The sequence below is a fragment of the Oryzias latipes genome, chromosome 23 (assembly GCF_002234675.1).
Source record: "Oryzias latipes chromosome 23, ASM223467v1".
NCBI classification, from domain to species: Eukaryota; Metazoa; Chordata; class Actinopteri; order Beloniformes; family Adrianichthyidae; genus Oryzias; species Oryzias latipes.
In genome coordinates, this window is record NC_019881.2 from 946,450 (window position 1) to 967,134 (window position 20,685).

General features: G+C 46.2%; 1 long non-coding RNA gene across 1 annotated transcript; it reads right to left on the reverse strand.

The window, feature by feature from the left end:
* Positions 1-18,644: 18,644 nt before the first annotated feature.
* Positions 18,645-19,081, reverse strand: LOC111946966. Its single transcript, XR_002872835.1, has 2 exons — positions 19,043-19,081; positions 18,645-18,962 (listed from the first exon to the last, which is right to left on the reverse strand). It is a non-coding gene; the product is annotated as an uncharacterized LOC111946966 (long non-coding RNA).
* Between the last annotated feature and the right edge of the window lie 1,604 nt (positions 19,082-20,685).

Here is a 20,685-nt window from a genome sequence, read left to right on the forward strand (position 1 = left end):
TTCCGTCGCCTCGATAGCATCACGCAAATACTCAGTGCTACTCCCAGCCAACATGCTAATCCCGCTAACACTGCTCATGTTCCTGTTTCCGGCAACTACCTCACTTCCTCTTCCGCCGAGATCCCGTAAAATGTCCGTCTCCAGCCGGAACCTTTTTTCGGTGACGTTGAAACCTGCGGAGGGTTCCTGCTTCAATGCCAATTAATTTTCCAACAGGCCCCCAGGTATTATCAAGCCGATCACAGTCGCATATCTTTGATTGTAAATTCTCTCCGCAGCAGGGCTCTCCAGTGGGCTCAGGCGTTTCTGGCCGCCCATCCTATCACACAGCTTCCATACGATCGCTTCATTGGAGAATTCAGATTGGTGTTCGACCAGCCCAGAAAGCATGAAGAAGCCACCCGGCGGTTACTGAGTCTCAAACAAGGTAACCGCCCGGTAAGTGATCATCTAGTCGACTTCCGCATCTTAGCAGTCGAAGCTGGTTGGCCGGATCTCGCTCTAAAAGGCATTTTCTATCAGTCATTGAATGATCGGATAAAAGACCACCTATGTTCTCAGCCTGAAGCTGACACCTTTGAAGACCTGGTCACTGCTGCCCTGAGGTCCGACGCCCGTTTACGTGAACGCCACATCGAACGAAGGCGTAAGGTTCTGTCGCCCCCGGCTAATCTCGTTACCCCTGTTATGTCGGACCCACTTCCCAACCATGAAACATCTCCCAACCAACATAACAAACCCATGCAAATCGGTCATGCTAAGCTTCCTTCTGTTGAGAGACAGAGACGACGGGAGGAAGGTTTATGCTTTTATTGTGGCCAGCCGGGCCATCAAGTCTCGAAATGCGAATCTCGTTCTAACTCTCGAAAAACCCCGTTAGAAGTCAGGCCACAGGAGGAAAATGCTGAACTCACCTCATGTGCTAAGTTTTTGTTTGTTCCGGTCAAAATTAGTAATCAAAACAAAGTTATTGAGCTCCAAGCCCTTGTAGATTCCGGAGCTGAACATAGTTTAATCGACCAACGCCTCGTTCAGGATCTCTCGCTGCCGGTGGTTTCTCTTTCCACCCCTATTAACGCTGCTGGTTTGGGAGGAAAACAACTCACGCGCATAACAAAGCGCACCAAGCCTGTTCTCATTTTGACCTCCGGTAATCACCGTGAATACCACCAGTTTTTTGTCACCCAGTGTCCACAAACACCTATCATCTTTGGTTTTTCTTGGCTCCAAGCTCATAATCCTCTCATTGACTGGAGCGCGCCTCGCGTCGTTAACTGAAGCACGTATTGCATGGCTAACTGTTTACACTCCGCAAAGCCTGCTACCAAGTTGCCTGATCCTGCTCTCGTTAAAGATATTGACCTCACTAATGTGCCTGCCTGTTACCATGATCTTCGCTCCGTTTTTTCTAAATCTAAAGCTAGTGCCCTGCCACCTCATCGCCCATACGACTGCTCCATTGAACTGTTAAATGGAGCCCCACTTCCCAAGGGGAAGCTCTATAATCTCTCTGGACCCGAAAAGAGCGCCATGGAAAATTACATACAAGAAGCCCTCTCTTTGGGTCATATCCGCCCTTCGTCTTCTCCAGTAGGCGCCGGGTTTTTCTTCGTGGAGAAGAAGGATAAGTCTCTTAGACCATGCATTGATTTCCGTGAGCTCAACCAAATTACTGTCAAAGACAAATATTCTCTTCCACTACTCGATTCCGTTTTTGACTCGGTTCAACAGGCTAAAATCTTTTCTAAACTCGACCTGCGCAACGCCTATCACTTAGTGCGTATGCGTGACGGGGACGAGTGGAAAACTGCGTTTAACACCCCGCTAGGGCATTATGAATACCTAGTGATGCCGTTTGGTCTAACCAACGCCCCTGCTATATTTCAACGTTTAGTAAACGACGTCTTGAGAGATTTCCTCAATCGATTCGTTTTTGTTTACTTAGACGACATTTTAGTCTACTCCACTGATCCCCCACAGCATGAGCATCATGTCCGCCTTGTCCTCGAGAGGCTCCTCGAAAACCAGCTCTATGTCAAAGCCGAGAAATGTGAATTTCATGTTACCTCCATCCCATTTCTGGGCTACATCATAGAGGCTGGCAATATCCGCCCTGATCCAGCTAAAATTGAGGCAGTAACCCAGTGGGAAGTTCCCCCTACCCGGAAGAAGCTTCAGCAATTCCTAGGATTCGCCAACTTCTACCGCCGGTTTATCCGAAATTACAGCAGCATTGCTGTCCCACTCACCCAACTCACCTCCATTAACAGAGTCTACTCCTGGAACCCGGAGGCTGATGCTGCATTTAAAAAACTCAAGTCACTCTTTGTATCTGCTCCCATTCTCATTCAACCTGACATAACTAAACAGTTTATAGTGGAAGTACACGCCTCTGACTCCGGTGTGGGAGCCGTTTTGTCACAGCGCGAAGAAAAAACAGGAAAACTCAAACCATGCGCCTATTTTTCCCGGAAGTTAAGTCCAGCAGAAAGAAACTACGATGTTGGGAACCGTGAGCTCTTGGCCATCAAGCTAGCTCTAGAAGAATGGCGTCACTGGCTGGAGGGAGCGGAACAACCTTTTCTCGTATTAACCGACCATAAGAACCTTGCCTATCTCCGTAGCGCTAAACGACTCAATTCCCGTCAGGCCCGCTGGTGTTTGTTTTTCGACCGCTTCCAGTTCACCATCACTTATCGTCCCGGCAGTCGTAACATCAAACCGGATGCTCTGTCTCGAAAATACAACACCTCTGACTCTAACTCTGACTCTCCAATCCTTCCCCCTTCATGTTTTATCGGCAACCTCACCTGGGAAGTCAAAAGCAAGGTTCTGCAAGCCCAAAGCAACACTCCTGAAGGCGTCACATGTCCCCCTGGCACCCTGTTTGTCCCGGATTCATTAAGATCTGAAGTGCTCACGTGGGGACACACTTCCCGTATCGCCTGCCATGGAGGGGTCTATCGTACCAGCAGACTACTCAAACGACGTTTTTTTTTGGCCCACCATGGAGCGCGATGTCAAGGGGGTATATTGCGGCCTGTACCACTTGTGCTCGCTCTAAAACGTCCAATAGGCCACCCTCTGGACAACTATTGCCACTACCCACGCCCAGCCGTCCATGGTCCCACATTGCGGTTGACTTTGTCACCGGACTCCCACCTTCGCAAGGCCATACAGTTATCCTGACAGTTATAGATCGCTTTTCCAAATCTGCTCAGTTTATTCCTCTGCCTCAGCTCCCTTCTGCCTCGGAAACAGCTGACGTCCTCGTCAATCAGGTCTTCCGCCATCATGGAATCTCCTGTGACATTGTGTCGGACAGGGGTCCACAATTCACGTCACAGGTTTGGAGGGCTTTCTGTTCAGAATCAGAATCAGAATCAGAATCCTTTTATTGTCATACGCACAGCTTTTACACTGACATACGATATTGTTCCAGTGCAACCCGAACAAGATCAGACATACAACAAATACACATACAGTTCGAGTTTTACTGAGGCAGCAGCAGCAAGTGCGCACCTATTTTTCTTAGGGTGGGTAAAGATGGTTACAATAGGTGGGTAGGGTGATTGGTGACAAAAAAAGTCGTATCTCAACACTGTGATACAATGTGTAGATACAAGAAAAAAAACACCGTCTGAACACAGAAGCACATATTCTCACGGCCACGCAGTACACAAGGATCACTGGGAAGGTTGGATAGGGGGGGTGGGGGGTGGGGCCCCCCCCTGTGTTACACTCCGGTCGCAGCTGCTCCTCACGGGCGCTCGCGTCTCCAGGAGTGCTCACTCGGGGGCGGGGGGTGAGTTCCGAGGAATGTCGAGGTCGAGGGGGGGTTGAGCAGCAGCATCGGCCTTCAGCACAGCGGCGGTTTTCACACTCTGAGAGCGAATTATGTTTTGGTTGGAGCCAAGGAGTCTCAGCTCAGTGGGGGGGGGTCCGATTAGATTAGATTTTCCGGCGCCAGCAGGTTGTTTGCTCTGCTGGCTGTGTCCTTGACTGGTCTTGCACTGAGAGGCAGATTTGATCCAAAATGTTGGCAATTTAGACCAGTCTAGCCTCCATCCGGGCAGAAACGCGCTCCAAGTTGGTATCCATCTTCTGCACAAGTTCAAAGATCGAGAGCATCCTGCTTAAGTGGGCAAGACAAGCACAGAGCTTTTGATCCACTTGTGAAAGTTTCTCGTACTGAGTCTCTCCTCCCCGAAGAATCCTTCCATAGAGCTCAGACGAATCGCCTCTCTCCGTCTTCTGCTCCCAGACTGCCTGATAGATCAGAAATCCTCCGATCCCAATGATGAGGAATCCAATTATCATAAATCCAAAGAGGTACACATCCTCCACGTCTTCCACAGACAGCTGGGCCAGGCACACCAGCCTCCACTTGCCCCATGGATCGTTGGTGTATCCAGCCGCGTGGGTGCCGTCTGGGCAGGAAGGGTCCGCTTTCCCGTTCCTTAGTGTTGAAAAAACTTTGTCGATCGAATTCAAAGACCAGCTGATCAGATCCATCTTTAGAGTGTAAAAAGAGCAGGAGTAGCAGCAGGCAGAAAGATGCAGCTCCGGGGAAGACAGACAAAAAGCTGGGGGGGGGCTGATACAGGAGGAGCGAGAGGAAAAGCGTCCGTCCTCGACAAGAGCAGGAAGAGAAACCTGTTCCGCCCTAGGTGCCACCGCCAGCCTTACGTCAGGTTACCACCCCCAGTCCAACGGCCAGGCAGAACGGGCGAACCAAGAACTGGAGGCGGCTCTCAGGTGTCTGGCGGCCCAGAATCAAGAGGACTGGTCTAAGTTCCTGGTGTGGGTGGAATATGCCCACAACAGCCATCCCTCCACGGCTACTGGCATATCTCCCTTTGAGGCCTCCTTGGGTTACTCACCCCCTTTGTTTCCTTCCCAGGAATTGGATCTGGCAGTGCCCTCGGTCCAGCTCCACCTCCAACGGTGTCGTGACATCTGGCTGCAGACCAGGGCGGCTCTCCTTCGCACTAAGGAGAGCAACTGCCAGATAGCCAACCGCCACAGGGGGGTGAGTCCCAATTACCAGCCTGGCCAGAAGGTTTGGTTGTCTGCCCGTAATATCCCCATTCAGGCCTCGTCACGCAAGTTGGCCCCCAAGTTCATCGGACCCTACACCATAGAACGGGTCATCAATCCCACTTGTGTCAGGCTCCGCCTCCCGGCCGCCCTCAAGATTCATCCTACATTCCACGTCTCCCAGGTCAAGCCAGTTACCGAGAGCTCGCTGTGCCCGCCGTCCACTTCCCCGCCGCCCGCCCGTACCATCGACGGCGCCCCCGCTTTTACGGTCAGCAAGATTCTGGATGTCCGGCGCCGTGGTCGTGGTGTGCAGTTCCTAGTGGATTGGGAGGGGTATGGTCCAGAGGAACGTTCTTGGATCTCCCGTGCCCTGATTCTGGACCATACCCTGGTCGACGACTTTTACCGTGACAACCCTGATCGTCGTCTTGGACCGCCGGGTGGCGGTCGTTGAGGGGGGGGTACTGTCATGGTGGCCTGACAGTCTCTCTCCCCCTCCCCCGCTGATTCTGCCTTGGATCAAGACCAGCTGTTTCCACTTACCTCTTCATTACTGCTGCCTTCTTAAGGAGCTCATGGATCTTCAGCCGACGCCAGATCGTTGTTCCTCCAACGGTGCTTAGTCTGGCCAAGTCACGCTCCTGTATGTTGTCATGCTCCATGTCACTAATTATTCCTCTCGCTCTGCCTCAGGAAAATCCTGCTCTGGAACTCACCTGGTCGCGATCCTCTGGTCTCTCGTGCTTCGCTCCTGGACCCGCTCTGCAAGACTCCTCCAGCCAGCCGTCGCTCCTCACCCTGGGAAAAACGCCACCACTCACGTTCTGCCAAATTAAACCCCCTAAACTTACCTCTTAGTCTGAGTCTTCTTCCGGGTTTCAGCGTTTGGGTCACTCTGTTTTCATGCCTCATCATGACAATTGACCTCCTTCCAGAATTTATGGTAATCATTATTTTGTAGACCTCTGGCCAGAGAGTCTGCTCTCATCATGTTTTCTTGCCTTTTGATAGTGCGAAGTGAATATTTGAATCTAGCAGTAGTCATTTTCTTGCTCTCAAATAAAGCACCTTGTCGAGGTTTCCCAGCATCATGCCAGAGTGTGAAAGCATCCCTGGCTGCAGCATGATGTTCAGCTACAAAGTCATTCCAGCCTGGCTTGACAGTCCAGCTTTTAAGACTCCTGCTTCGTAGGCAAAGACTACTATCTTTTACAGCTATTACTATATTTTCATAGAGTTTACACAATTCAGCACAATGAGTAGTATTTTTGCAGTTTGGATCACAGCATGCCAGTGCATCCCTGGGTAATTTTACAGCCTGCAGCTGAGCATCGGTGGTTGCTGTGTATTTATTTATGTCCTCATTTGTAACTTTGGACCAATGAAGTTTATCTGTAAGATCGTTATTTTCTTTTGTCACAAGAGATGGTACATTTGCCACATTTAAGGAGAAGATTATTGGTATGTGATCTGAGGTAGCCAAGTTATACAGGATTTCCATGTTACTCAGAGAAGCATGAGCATCTGCAGTACAGATACAGTGGTCCAGCCATGAGGTGGAATGCCAGGCATCACTGATATAAGTAAAGCTTGTATCTGGGAGAAGTATTTTACTTGATAAGGTGAGATTATTTTCTTCACAGTAAGAAGTTAAATGATTACCAAATATTGATGAGTCATCTCAGAGATCAGCATTAAAATCTCCTATAACAAACACACAAGTGGAGCTGCTATCCTCAATAAATGCTTTTATGAATGCTAATTTGTGCAAGAATTCGTCCTCCAATAGATAAGACTCATAGGGCATGTAAACATTTAGAATTGTAAATTTCTTTTCATCAATGTCATTTTCCAAGCCAACAGCCCAATCAACATTAAGCCTCACAACATTAACAGCAGCATCATACTTAACATTCCAGAGGATAGCCACGCCCCCAGGAATTCTACCTCGAACGATTCTGGTGCTCAGATCAGTGGTGGATTCACCAGCACCATGAAAATCCACATGAGTTCAGATTGTCCAAGTCCTGTCTGGCAAGCCAAGTTTCTTGCAAACATAATACATCACATTCATTCAAAAGGTTATCAACGACATAGCGACTGGATTTATCAGCAACACTGTGTCCAGTACGCAAGCCACGCGTATTATAGGATACAATCCGCATGATGTTTTGTTGTCAAGTAAGATGACACAAGAGGTTTAGGCGTTGGTTTCACCGCCATCCCCCACAGGAACTGAGGCCTTATTCACACTCCGAGTGATTTCTGGGGCCAGAGAACCTCTGGCTGCAGAACTTTGTTCGTTCCGGCGGGGTTCATAGTAGCGCCTATGAACCCATAATGATGGATGGAACGTATGGTTTGAACCTCCATCTCCTCTCCCGAAGCCTACGTCCTGCTCTGCAGCCTCTCTGTTTCCTCCGAATTTCAGGTGGAACCTCAGGTCTTTCGGTGTAGAAAGGTGCAGGGCCGCGCAGAGCCAACAGCTGACCCTGGAGTAAACAATGGAGCCATGTGCGAAGCTGAGGGGGTCTGCCGACACACTCCCAAACAAGTTAAAAAACAATGAAAAACAGAATGCAAAAATAATAAAATTGGTCTCCTTATGTGCAGATTTGCAAAAGGCATTGACCACATAAAAGAAAAGCCGTAGAGCGGGCCAAAAAACAATAAAAAAGAAAAAAGAGAGCTGCTGTAACTAGCTGCTGCTCCTGCAGCGCCATCTTCAAAGACTCCCAGCTCTGCTAGAATGTTGTGTTTTTATGTTTCAGATATAAGTTTCACACATTTTAGCCAAAAAATTACCTGGATTTTAGATTATTCCCTGTTACAATATCAGTAAGCAGCAATAATTATTCAAATACTTTTTTTTACTAAGACATGAGCCCTTAAATGGCACATTTTTTAAGAAATTACTCCTGTTTACAAGGCTGACCTTTGACATAGTGAGTCTTTATTTCAGATAAACTCCTGAACTACACCATGGATCTACTACTATCTAGTAGATCTACCTCCATTTTGTGATGTTTTAACATTTGTTGTATTTTGTTCATCTGAGGTTGTGTTAAGGCGCCATATAAAAAGGTACATTTGAAATGTGACATTGTGGTGTCATTTGACTTGTTTTCCTTCTTAACAGTCACACACACCTTAAAGACTCCCAGCTTTGCTAGAATGTTGTGTTTTTAAGGACATCCTGACCTTTGACATAGTGAGGTTTTTTTTTTCAGATAAACTCCTGAACTACACCATGGATCTACTACTATTTAGTAGATCTACCTCCATCACAACACGTTCAGGAAGGAGGTCTGGACCTTTTTAATGACATGAAGGGAACTTTCAGAACCCTGATGTTCCACTAACTAAGAACTGATTATTGATCTGAAACAGAAAGAAAAGGAGGTCGTGCAAACGCCATCAATGGAGAAAAAACTCCCCCTTAATATAGTCTTTATCATTCATGGGTACAAAAATGGCTCCGATAACATTGTTCACATAAAAAATCTGAGCATCCACTTGGATTATTAACTAAACTTGAAGGTAACGGCTTAGTTTGTGATCAAATGAGCTTTTATTGGGGATTGAAATAATCCACTTAAGATGTAAACTTTATCAAGTTTTAGACCACAAAACCTAAACATGAATTTCAAATATTTGAACTGTTTATGCGGCTGCAGAACTTGTTCCGTCTTATACCAACCTGACAATATGATGTTTTTACACATTTAACAGCAGATCATTCAGGAAGGTTTTAGAAAAAGTTGTTACATTTCCTTCCACTCCTTATCTCAGTGTAACTGTCCTGCCTGTGTTCTGGGTGCAGTGGTAGGTCTGTTGTCTCTCATTGGTTTCTCTCCCTCTTCACGTCACCGAGCTCCTCCTTCCACATGTTTCTGCTTTGATGCTTCAGTTCAGCCTCTTCTTGTTGGAAGATCACAGGTTCAGCTCCCGCCATGTGTCGAGGTGTCTTTGGGCAAAACATCGCCCCCTCATAGCTCCTGGTGGTCATAGGATGGTGCCAGTGTTTTGGCTCCATCATCGGGGTGTTTCCAAACCCACATTTTTATATTTCTCCATCTTTGCACGTCAGAAACAAGCCCTAACCTTTTTCTGAATTTGACTGAAAACAGGAAGTAAAAAATGACCTGAAATGGTCAAAAACAGCCCTGGAGACATGTGGTAAAATGTTACACCAAATAAAACACATGTAGCCTGATCCTTTTATGATGAATTACATTATCTCATATTAATGACAACTGTGTGTGTGTTTGTGTAATATAAGTCATTTTAACATCTTTATTCCTCTAATTGACACCTATTTAGGGGTTGCACATTTTGTTGGCAGGTGGGTGGACCCAACACATCTATAGTATCCCGTCCAAATTCTCCTTTTCTCTGTCGTAAATTGTTGTGTTGGCAGGAATAAACTCAGATCAATATTTTCTTCCCAGGTTTCATTTTCAGTGTGAAGAACTTAATAACTGACATCAGCAACTTTCTGTCCATGCAGGGATTTTCATCCCTGTCACATGGCCTCAATCACACACCCACACCTGGGGAAACCAACTAACCTGCAAAGCTTGTTTTCTTTTTGACGGTGGGAGGAAACCGGAGTCTCCGGACAAAACCCCTGCATGCACGGGGAGAACATGCACACTCTCCTTTGGTGTTCTGGTTCAGGTCCCCCAATACAGAATCCCGAGCCCCCTGCACCAGACTCCGAGCCGCCAGCCGTTTGCTGGTCGGACACACCAGGCCAGACACCGCGGTTTACCGGCTGTCCTCCTCTGGAGAAAAGGAGTGGGATGAAACCTTTATATAATCCCACCCCTACTGAGGTCATTCATTTAATATTTTTACAGTTTTTGTAATCCGGTTCTGATCAGACAGATTATTTTCAAGTTACTAAATCCAGTGTCTAGTAATGATTGATTATCTTCAGAAAACATTTATTCATGATTTCAGTAAACAGTAACCGTTTTTTAATCATCATTGGTTATTGTTAGAACACATGATCACATTAATTATTGCTACACATTAACATCAAGTAAAGAAAATCAATAGCTTATTGGTTGTAATTCAAACATTTCAGTAATCATTATTGCACATTACAATGTAACACTCAGTGGTTGTAATTAAAAGAGCTTTGATTATTTCACCACAGTCAAGTTCACACATGGATTTGGAATAATTCAAACACCTGTTGATCCTTAAATCCTCTTATCTTCATATCCTGAAATCAGACTTTCTTTCCACATTAGTATGTGGAAAGATATATATTAGCTCAGAGTATTTGGATGTTTGAACATTTTTTGAGCTCATTACTTAAACCGTTCCAGAGTTTAGTGCCACACACCGACACACAGAAACTTTTCTTTGTGGTTCTTATCAGTTTGATCTAGAAGTTCCTACATTCCCTCAGTCTGTAGCCTCCTTCATTTTCTAAGAACTGTTTTAGGATATTAATAATAATAACAATAATAAATTTGATTTCAAGCGCCTTTCAGGTCACCCAAGGTCGCTGTACAAGGTTAAAATAAGAAAAACAGAATAAAACGTCAATAAGAAATTATCAGAGTAAAACATGAGTAAACATAAAGACATAATAAAAAATAAATTAAAAAAAAAATTTAAGATAGATACATAAAAAAATTATAGGATAGAAAAACAGACAAACAGACAAATGAGGTTGCGTTAACTGAATGGATTAACTATATGATTGTTTGAAGAGATGGGTCTTGAGTTTGGATTTGAATAGTGGCAGTGTGTCGGTATTCCGTAAATCTGGAGGAAGAGAATTCCATAGCTGAGGGGCGGAGCGACTGAAAGCTCTGCCCCCCATGGTGGCAAGACGGGCAGGTGGTACATGGAGTTGGAGAGAGGAAGTGGAGCGGAGAGATCGGGAGGGAATGGAAATGTGAAGAAGGTCAGAAATGTAGGGTGGAGCCAGGTCATGGAGTGCTTTGAAGGTTATGAGGACAATCTTGAAACTAACCCTTTGTTTTATGGGAAGCCAGTGTAAGTTTTGGAGAACTGGTGTGATGTGGTGGGATAACGGGGTCCTGGTGATGATGCGGGCTGCAGAATTTTGTAGAAGCTGCAATTTTTTGAGTGTTTTATTGGGCAAACCAAACAGGAGGGAATTACAATAATCGATCCGAGAAGTGACAAGACTATGAACAAGTACAGCAGTTGTATGAGGTGTGAGAGAAGGGCGGAGACGAGATATATTGCGGAGATGAAAGTAAGCAGAACGGGTGATGTTATTAATATGAGATTGGAACGAAAGTGAGCTGTCGAGGATGACAATTATTGAATGGTAACAATTTCCAACTGGCTGTGGATAGAAGTTGTTGGTGTAAAAATCTACAAGGTCATAAAATTGTAAGTCTAGATCAGTGTTTTTCAACCTTTTCTGAGCCACGGCACACTTTAACCTTAAAAAAATCCCGCGGCACACCAGCATCCAAAAATTAAAAAAAAAAGGAGAAACTCATAGTCTGTATTGATCTACAGCCCCTCCCTCCACAATCTCACATGCATTTTGGAGATAATTGTTCCAGAAAAAGCTTGAAGCTGCAGCTGTTTTTATAAAAGATGCAATAAAAGTTAAGTTAGAAGATTAAAAAACAGTTTGATGTGTGTTCGTTGGTTTCAAGACGTTTAACAACAGATCTCCTTGTGCGCTGTCACTCTCACAACCCAATGCATCATGGGAGATGTAGTGATGTCAGACAGACTCTCTTCTCTGAGCTTCATTGTTTTGTTCACTTGTTCCACGGTCTGATACCGGATTCTGTGGAAAGCTACACCGCTAAAGACGAGCTTTAGCTGTTTTTTTTTGTTAGAACTGAGCGACTTTACGAGCTAAATCGGGACAAGGAAGTGAAGACTTTAACCACTTCTGATTGGTCAGACTGATGACATGTGATTCAGCCCCCCAAGATTGATTGGTGGAGACAGTTAAAGGGGCGGGACTTTTCCAAAATACAGCCGAAGGTGCAGCTGAATCGCGGTACTGTACAGTCATTCTTATCAAAATGTCTTTAATAAAATAAAATAAACGCAAAGAAAAAGTATTTTACGATCTTTTATACTCCTAACTCTTCAATGTTTTATCAGGGCCTATTTGGATGAACAGAGAGCTGAAATTCTTGAGATCGGAACTGTTTTTAGTGAATGAGGGTAATTTCTCCACGGCACACTTTACCATCTCCCACGTCACACTAGTGTGCCGCGGCACACTGGTTGAAAAACACTGGTCTAGATTGATAAAATAAGTTGTTTGTACGATTAAAATATCAGCTTTATTTACAATTCTGACGGCTCGTTTTTGAAGTAAAAAGAGAGGATGTAGTGATGTACTGAACTCATTATTATTCCCCCAATTATCTATACAGTAAGTGAAATATGGTAATATTAAGGAGCAGTACAATAAATATCTACTGTTGTATCCTAATATATGTTTAGATTTATTTACGATTGAAATACTTTTGGAGACTTTAGTTTGTATGTGTCTGATGTGTGGCTTCCAACTTCGTTTTTCATTCCAAGAATTTGATTTCTGTAACACTTTCAATTAAGACATTATTTATTTGAATTGAGAGCTCTTTATTTGCATTGTAGTTTCCAAAAAAACATCACTTTGCTTTTATCTAGGTTCATAGATAATTTGTTGTAATCCATCCATAATGTTATTTTATTTAACTCTGTGTTCACCACCTTGATAAGTTCCCTATGATTGTCTGTAAAATAGAAGATGTTTGTGTCATCAGCAAATAATATGAGTTTCATAAGCTTTGAAACATTGAATATGTCATTTATATTAATATTGAATAGCAGCGGGCCTAGAATTGATCATTGTGGGACACCACAACTGATCTCTTTGGTTTCTGATGTATATTCATCAATCTTGACAAATTGTTTTCTTCCCGTTAAATAGCTTTCAACCCTAGTTAGCGCTAGTCCTATTTTCCCATACACTTCCAGTTTGTCCAGTAGGATGTCATGATTGAAGGTGTCAAATGCTTTTTTTAAGTCAATGAAAATTCCAGATGCACATTTCTTTTTGTCCAGAGCGTTTGTGATTTCCTCCACAGCATCAATGATAGCCAATAAGGTTGATCTATTTTCTCTAAAACCATATTGGTTTTCATTTATAATGTTATGTTTTTCAAGAAATAAAGCTAAATTATTATTGAATATTTTTTCTAAAATTTTTGAGAATTGTGGAAGAAGAGAAACAGGTCTATAGTTTGTAAATTGGTGTTTGTCTCCACTCTTACAGATAGGAATCACTTTGGCTATTTTCAGTTGGTTTGGGAATCTCCCAGTTTGTAATGATAAGTTACATATGTATGTTAGAGGCTTAGATACACAATAAATGACCTTTTTCACAACCTTCATATCTATATCCTCACAATCTTTTGAGTTTTTACTCTTGAATGTATTCATAATTGATATCAGTTCATTTTCGTTCACATCAGAGAAAGATTGAGTGTGGGATCCTGTCGATGGGTGGATTATTGTCTTTGCTAATGTCATGACTAGAACGCGGAGGAAGACCCAGATGCTGAAAACCCAGAAGGCAGAGGCAGGTGAGTGAAGAAGTTTTTATTTTCTTAATGTTTCTTGCGGTTGTTGATGGTGTAGTGGGTAATCGTGGCTGTGGCTCTCGAGTGCAGATCCAGAATTTCCAGAGCGGGAGCGAGACAATGTTCGTGGGCAGGATCTTGAAGCCTGGTGTGGCGTGGTGATCTTGATAAGCGTGGACGCTCGGTGGCGTAGCCGTGGTCTAGATGAGGACAGCGGCTGTGGCTCTCAGTGGCAGGAAACGTCAGCGGATGAAGGCTGAGGCTGTAGCTGCTCCAGATGGTGAACTCAGGGGCTGAGGCTCTCAGTGGCAGGAAACGTCAGCGGTAGAAGGCTGAGGCTGTAGCTGCTCCAGATGGTGAACTCAGGTGACTCTCGTGGCGTGATAAGGTAACCTGAGTGCAGAGGACAAGACAAGGTTAACTTAGTGCAGAGACTAAGGGGCCAGACGTAGAGCTTCAGGAGACAAAGGCACCGTCAGGGTTAACGGACTGGCGATGATTGCTGGAGCTGGATCTCCTTAAGAAGAGCAGAGGCTTGATGAGGTGAGTAGTCACAGCTGAGGGAGATGAGCAGCAGCTGCTGGAGGGGGAGGAGTCTGACAGGCCACCATGACAGTACCCCCCCCACAACGACCGCCTCCAGGCGGTCCAGGGCGGCGATCCGGATGATCACGGAAGAAGTCGCGGATGAGGGAAGGGTCGAGGATGAGGGAACGGGAGACCCATGAACGTTCCTCAGGACCGTACCCTTCCCAATCCACCAGGTACTGGTGACCACGGCCACGGCGACGGATATCCAGGATACGAGAAGCAGTGAACGCCGGAGCCCCATCAATGATACGGGCGGGTGGTGGGGAAGCGGAAGGCGGGCACAAAGGGCTGTCCAGAACAGGTTTAATGTGAGAGACGTGGAATGTGGGGTGCACCTTGAGTGCGGCAGGCAGACGTAGGCGGACACAGGAGGGGTTGAGAATGCGGTCAATGACGTAGGGGCCGATGAATCTAGGTGCCAGTTTACGAGATGAGACCAACAACGGGATGTTTTTAGACGAGAGCCACACCTTTTGACCGACCTGGTACGAGGGACCCGCCACCCTGTGACGGTTGGCGATCCTGCAGTTGTCCTCCTTAGTGCGAAGCAGGGCCTCTCTAGTCTGGTTCCAGACACGCTGGCAGCGCTGGAGATGGTGCTGAACAGACGGAACGGCGAGGTCTAGCTCCTGAGCGGGGAACAGAGGAGGAGAAAAACCCAACGAAGCTTCAAAGGGGGAGATCCCAGTAGCAGAGGACACGTGGGAATTGTTGGCATGTTCTATCCAGACTAAGAAGTCAGCCCAATCGGATGGGTTCTGGGCTGCCAGGCAACGAAGAGCAGCCTCTAGCTCTTGATTCGCCCGCTCAGCTTGGCCATTGGTCTGGGGATGGTAACCGGAGGATAAACTGGCCGTGGCCCCCAGAGCAGAGCAAAAGGCCTTCCAGACGTGGGAAACAAATTGAGGGCCCCTGTCAGAAACGATATCTGTGGGGATGCCATGATGACGGAAAACATGGTGAACCAGAAGATCGGCAGTTTCAGTGGCAGAAGGTAACTGAGGTAATGGAATAAATTGGGCGGATTTGGAAAAACGATCAATGACCGTAAAAATAACAGTGTTACCCTTGGACGCGGGTAATCCAGTTACAAAATCCACTGCAATATGTGACCAGGGTCTATGAGGCGTGGGCAAAGGATGTAGGAGGCCAGCGGGGAGCTGGAGGCCTTGGACCGAGCGCAAGTAGTACAGGCAGCGACGTACTCACGAACATCCTTGTCCATTCTAGGCCAGAAGAATCTTTTACGTAGGAGGTTAAGAGTCCGGAAAACTCCGCCGTGACAAGCGACCCGTGAGCAGTGTCCCCAGGCGAGAACGTCAGACCTAAGTGAGGAGGGAACGAAGAGGACACCATCAGGACAGGAGTCGGGTTTAGGTTCCTCACCTTGGGCATTGATAACCCGGTTTTCGACATCCCAGGTAAGGTTTCCAACAATACAGGTGGATGGAAGGATGGTGGTAGGAGCCGAGGAGTCGTCAGGACTGAATTGGCGTGAGAGGGCATCAGGTTTGGTGTTCCGACTGCCAGGTCTGTAAGTAATGGTAAACTTGAATCTATCAAAAAATAAACACCACCGAGCTTGACGTGAGTTAAGGCGTTTGGCAGAGCGTAAATAGGCCAGGTTTTTATGATCCGTCCAGACTATGAACGGTAGATCAGCTCCTTCTAGCCAATGCCGCCACTCCTCCAGCGCGAGCTTGATGGCCAGCAGCTCACGATTACCCACATCGTAGTTTCTTTCCGCAGGTGACAGTTTCCGTGAATAAAATGCACAGGGTTTGAGTTTTCCAGAGGAAACTTCCTTTTGAGAGAGGACAGCGCCGACCCCGGTATCCGAGGCGTCGACCTCCACAATGAATGCCGGGTAGTGTCGGGTTGAGTGAGGATGGGCGCAGAACTAAACAAGGACTTGAGGGTGTCAAAGGCGGCCTGGGCGTCAGGGTTCCACCGGAAAGGTTTGGTGGTGGAGGTCAGCTGAGTTAAAGGAGCGGCGATGCTACTGTAGTTCCTAATAAACCTTCTATAAAAATTTGCGAAGCCAAGGAACTGCTGTAACTTTTTGCGGGAGGCCGGTGGGTTCCACTGGGTAACGGCTTCGATTTTAGCTGGGTCGGGACGAATGCTCCCCGCCTCGAGGATGTACCCGAGAAACTGGACGGAGGAAGCGTGAAATTGGCACTTTTCGGCCTTCACAAATAATTGGTTCTCGAGCAGACGGGCTAGGACTTGACGTACGTGGTTCTCGTGTTGTACGGGATCACTAGAAAAAATCAGAATATCATCGAGATATACAAAAACGAAACGATTAATGAAATCTCTAAGGACGTCGTTCACCAGCCTCTGAAAGACGGCTGGTGCGTTGGTTAAGCCAAAAGGCATGACCAGGTACTCATAGTGGCCCAGCGGGGTATTAAATGCGGTCTTCCATTCATCCCCTTCTTTAATGCGAACTAGATGGTAAGCATTGCGTAGATCGAGTTTGGAAAAGATCTGAGCGCCCTGGACAGAATCAAAAACCGAGCTGATGAGAGGGAGAGCGTATTTATCTTTGATGGTGATGGCGTTTAGTTCACGGTAATCAATACAAGGTCGCAGGGTTTTATCCTTTTTCTCTACAAAGAAAAACCCCGCACCCACAGGTGAAGAGGAAGGACGGATGTGACCGGAAGAGAGGGCCTCATGGATATAAGTCTCCATGGCGGACTTTTCGGGACCTGATAAGTTATAAAGATGACCTTTAGGCAAAGTGGACCCCTGAAGGAGCTCGATAGCGCAATCATAGGGCCCGTGGTACGGTAAAGCATTAGCTTTACATTTGCTAAAAACAGCTTTGAGATCATGATAACATGAAAGAATGGTGGAGAGATCTATGGGTTCTGTGAGAGTGAAGGTTGTGGAAGGAACCGCGGGAATAGCAGACTGAAGACAATTAGCTAGACAGTGCTTACTCCAAGAGTTAATACGCTGGTGAACCCAGTCCAACTGGGGGTTGTGAATTTTCAACCAGGAGCAGCCTAGAACGACCGGATTGCGAGGAGAGTGAGTAATGAAAAACTTAATGGACTCATGGTGATTACCGGACGAGATCAGTAGAATGGGACCGGTGCGATGAGTGATGACTGAGAGGTGTTGATCCCCTAGCCCGGCAGTCTTAATAGGGTTTTCTAACGGTTCGGTAGGTAACGAGAGTGATTTTACAAGATTTTTGTCAATAAGGCTCTGCTCGGCCCCAGAATCTATTAAAGCTAGAATCTCGGAAATGCCGGTCCTAAAACATAGCTTGACAGGAATGTAGCAAAACTCCTTAGATGTGTGTGCGACAGACTTACCCACCCGCGGCCTGTCGTCTAGCGGGGGGTTCTGGAGTTTAAACGTAGTGAACATTGGGAAACCTGATGACCGGGTTTACCGCAGTAGAAGCATAGTCCCTCCTCTCTACGTTTCTGCCGCTCTTCTTCATACAGCTTGGCATGACCAACCTGCATAGGTTCCACTGGTGGCTCTCGCGATCTGAAAGGGGAAGATTCAACAGGATAGGCAGGAAAAGCAACCGGATTAGTAGATGGTGTCTTTCGGGTTACAGGATAACGTTCACGATTACGTTCTCTGAGGCGGGTGTCAGAACGTAACGCGGCGGACACTAATTCTTCGAACGAGGAAGCCTCAGGCTGTGAACATAAGTGATCCTTGATATTTTCATTTAAGGACTGATAAAAGACCCCTTTTAGAGCTGGGTCAGTCCATCCGGCCTCCACTGCTAAGATCCTAAAGTCTATCACGTGGTCGCTGACAGATCGATTGCGTTGCTTGAGGCTCAGCAAACGTCTGGTGGCTTCTTCCTGTTTCCTAGGTTGATCAAAAACTAACCGAAATTCGTCGATGGAGCGATTAAACGGGAGATGAGATATGGGATTAGCCGCCAGAAAAGCCTGAGCCAATTGTAGCGCTTTACTCCTCAGGGAATTGACAATGAGAGTGATCTTGCTATGATCAGAGTGATAGAACCGGGGGGCCTGTTGGAAAAGGAGCTGACATTGTAGCAAAAACCCTCCGCAAGCCTCAACGTCACCATGGAACGGTTCGGGGTGTAGTCGGTAATTCTCCGGGGCGGAGGAGGAAGCGGAAGCGGTCTGGTTGTCGGAGAGCGGAGGTGAGGCAGGAGCCGTGGAACCGGGTCGTTGCCGGGTTAATTCCAACAAAGTCTGTGTCATGCTCTCCAGACGTCGAAATAAATCCTGCTGGGCGGAGGCCATCTGTCCCAAAGCGTCAGCTTGACGTCCGAGCATGATGCCCTGCTGTTGGACTGCCACACGGAGTCCTTCCGGGTCAGCTGGGTCGGGGTTCTGGCCAGTCCGTTCTGTCATGACTAGAACGCGGAGGAAGACCCAGATGCTGAAAACCCAGAAGGCAGAGGCAGGTGAGTGAAGAAGTTTTTATTTTCTTAATGTTTCTTGCGGTTGTTGATGGTGTAGTGGGTAATCGTGGCTGTGGCTCTCGAGTGCAGATCCAGAATTTCCAGAGCGGGAGCGAGACAATGTTCGTGGGCAGGATCTTGAAGCCTGGTGTGGCGTGGTGATCTTGATAAGCGTGGACGCTCGGTGGCGTAGCCGTGGTCTAGATGAGGACAGCGGCTGTGGCTCTCAGTGGCAGGAAACGTCAGCGGTAGAAGGCTGAGGCTGTAGCTGCTCCAGATGGTGAACTCAGGTGACTCTCGTGGCGTGATAAGGTAACCTGAGTGCAGAGGACAAGACAAGGTTAACTTAGTGCAGAGACTAAGGGGCCAGACGTAGAGCTTCAGGAGACAAAGGCACCGTCAGGGTTAACGGACTGGCGATGATTGCTGGAGCTGGATCTCCTGAAGAAGAGCAGAGGCTTGATGAGGTGAGTAGTCACAGCTGAGGGAGATGAGCAGCAGCTGCTGGAGGGGGAGGAGTCTGACAGGCCACCATGACAGTACCCCCCCCACAACGACCGCCTCCAGCTAATTTTGCATTTTGGAATTTCCGCTGCCAACTCTGGACCCACGTTTACAAAGTAGTTATTGAGACCGTTTGCTACATTGATGTCATAAATTTGACCCTTCTCATCTGTAAAGTAATTAGATTAGATTAGATTAGATTTGCTTTATTGTCTTTGTGCACAGTACAATTAGATTTAAGCATCGCCATCAGTGCAAGTACAGCAAGGAAGGGAAGAAATATAGTAAAAAACATTGCAATACAATAAAAACAAACAACAAACAAACAGTATATACAAGTGTGCAAATATAAACTGTAAACTGTAATGAAGAGTGCCGAGATAATTGTGCAAAATTGCGTATGAAAACTGTGTGTAAACATGTCAAAAGTGCAAGAGGTGGTAATGAGGTAGAGAGTTGACACTGTGGACAGAAAAGTAAACAGGAATATGGATTTTATCTGTGCATTTGGGAATTGAGGACGATTATTGCTTTTGGAAAGAAGCTGTTTTTTAATCTGTTTGTTTTTCTTCTGATGCCTCTGTAGCGCCTCCCAGAGGGCATCAGGTTGAACAGGTCTGAGCCGGGGTGTGAACTGTCCTTAATGATGTTCTGGGCCCTAGTGAGACAGCGCACAGAGTAGATGTCCGTCAGGGTGGGGAGAGGGCACCCAATGATTTTCTGAGCCGTCTTTACGACTCTCTGCAGTCTCTTTTTATCTGCAGCTGCCGTACCAAACAGTTATTTAGTATGTGAGCAGATCTGGATGGATGATGGTAGAAGGTCAGCAGCAGGTTGGTGCTGATGTTGTTCTTCCTGAGGACCCTCAGGAAGTGCAGACGCTGCTGAGCCTTCTTGATGATGGCGGTGGTGTTGGCTGTCCAGGAAAGGTCTGCAGAGATGCTGATGCCGAGGAACTTGAAGGTGTGGACCCTCTCCACATGCTCCCCATTAATAAGGAGGGGGGCTGGGTCCGCGCCATGTTGACTACCTATATTCTATAGATAGTCCTTGATGTCTTCAAAGCTGGTATACATGCTTCTGCTGTTAAAGTGAATGATTGAAAGCTTTTATTCTGGGTTAACAGAGTTTTTAAAGTCATATCAGGTCTTTCAATTAGGATCATGCCGTTTCTAGGACATAGTTTTTGCAAAACGTAGAAGTTTATTTAAAATTCACCTCTGAGTTGTGGGCAGAACTGTCACTTAAACCCAATCAATTATTTTTTTACTGCCAACTATGTATATAGTATGAGTCATAGATTTGTGTTTAATGAATTGAACAGATTCTCTTTATTTCTTTTTATGTAATGACACTGTGTCAGGAACTGGTGATGAAGGATCAAAAATATGAGGCTAAATGACAGAAAATGACAACTTTAATTTAAAGAAATAATAACAATAATTCAAAAAATGAAAGAAAAACTAGGTGACAAAACAGATGCCCTGAAAGGTGATCACTAAAATCCACAGAGGATGATTGACTGAAATGAAGACA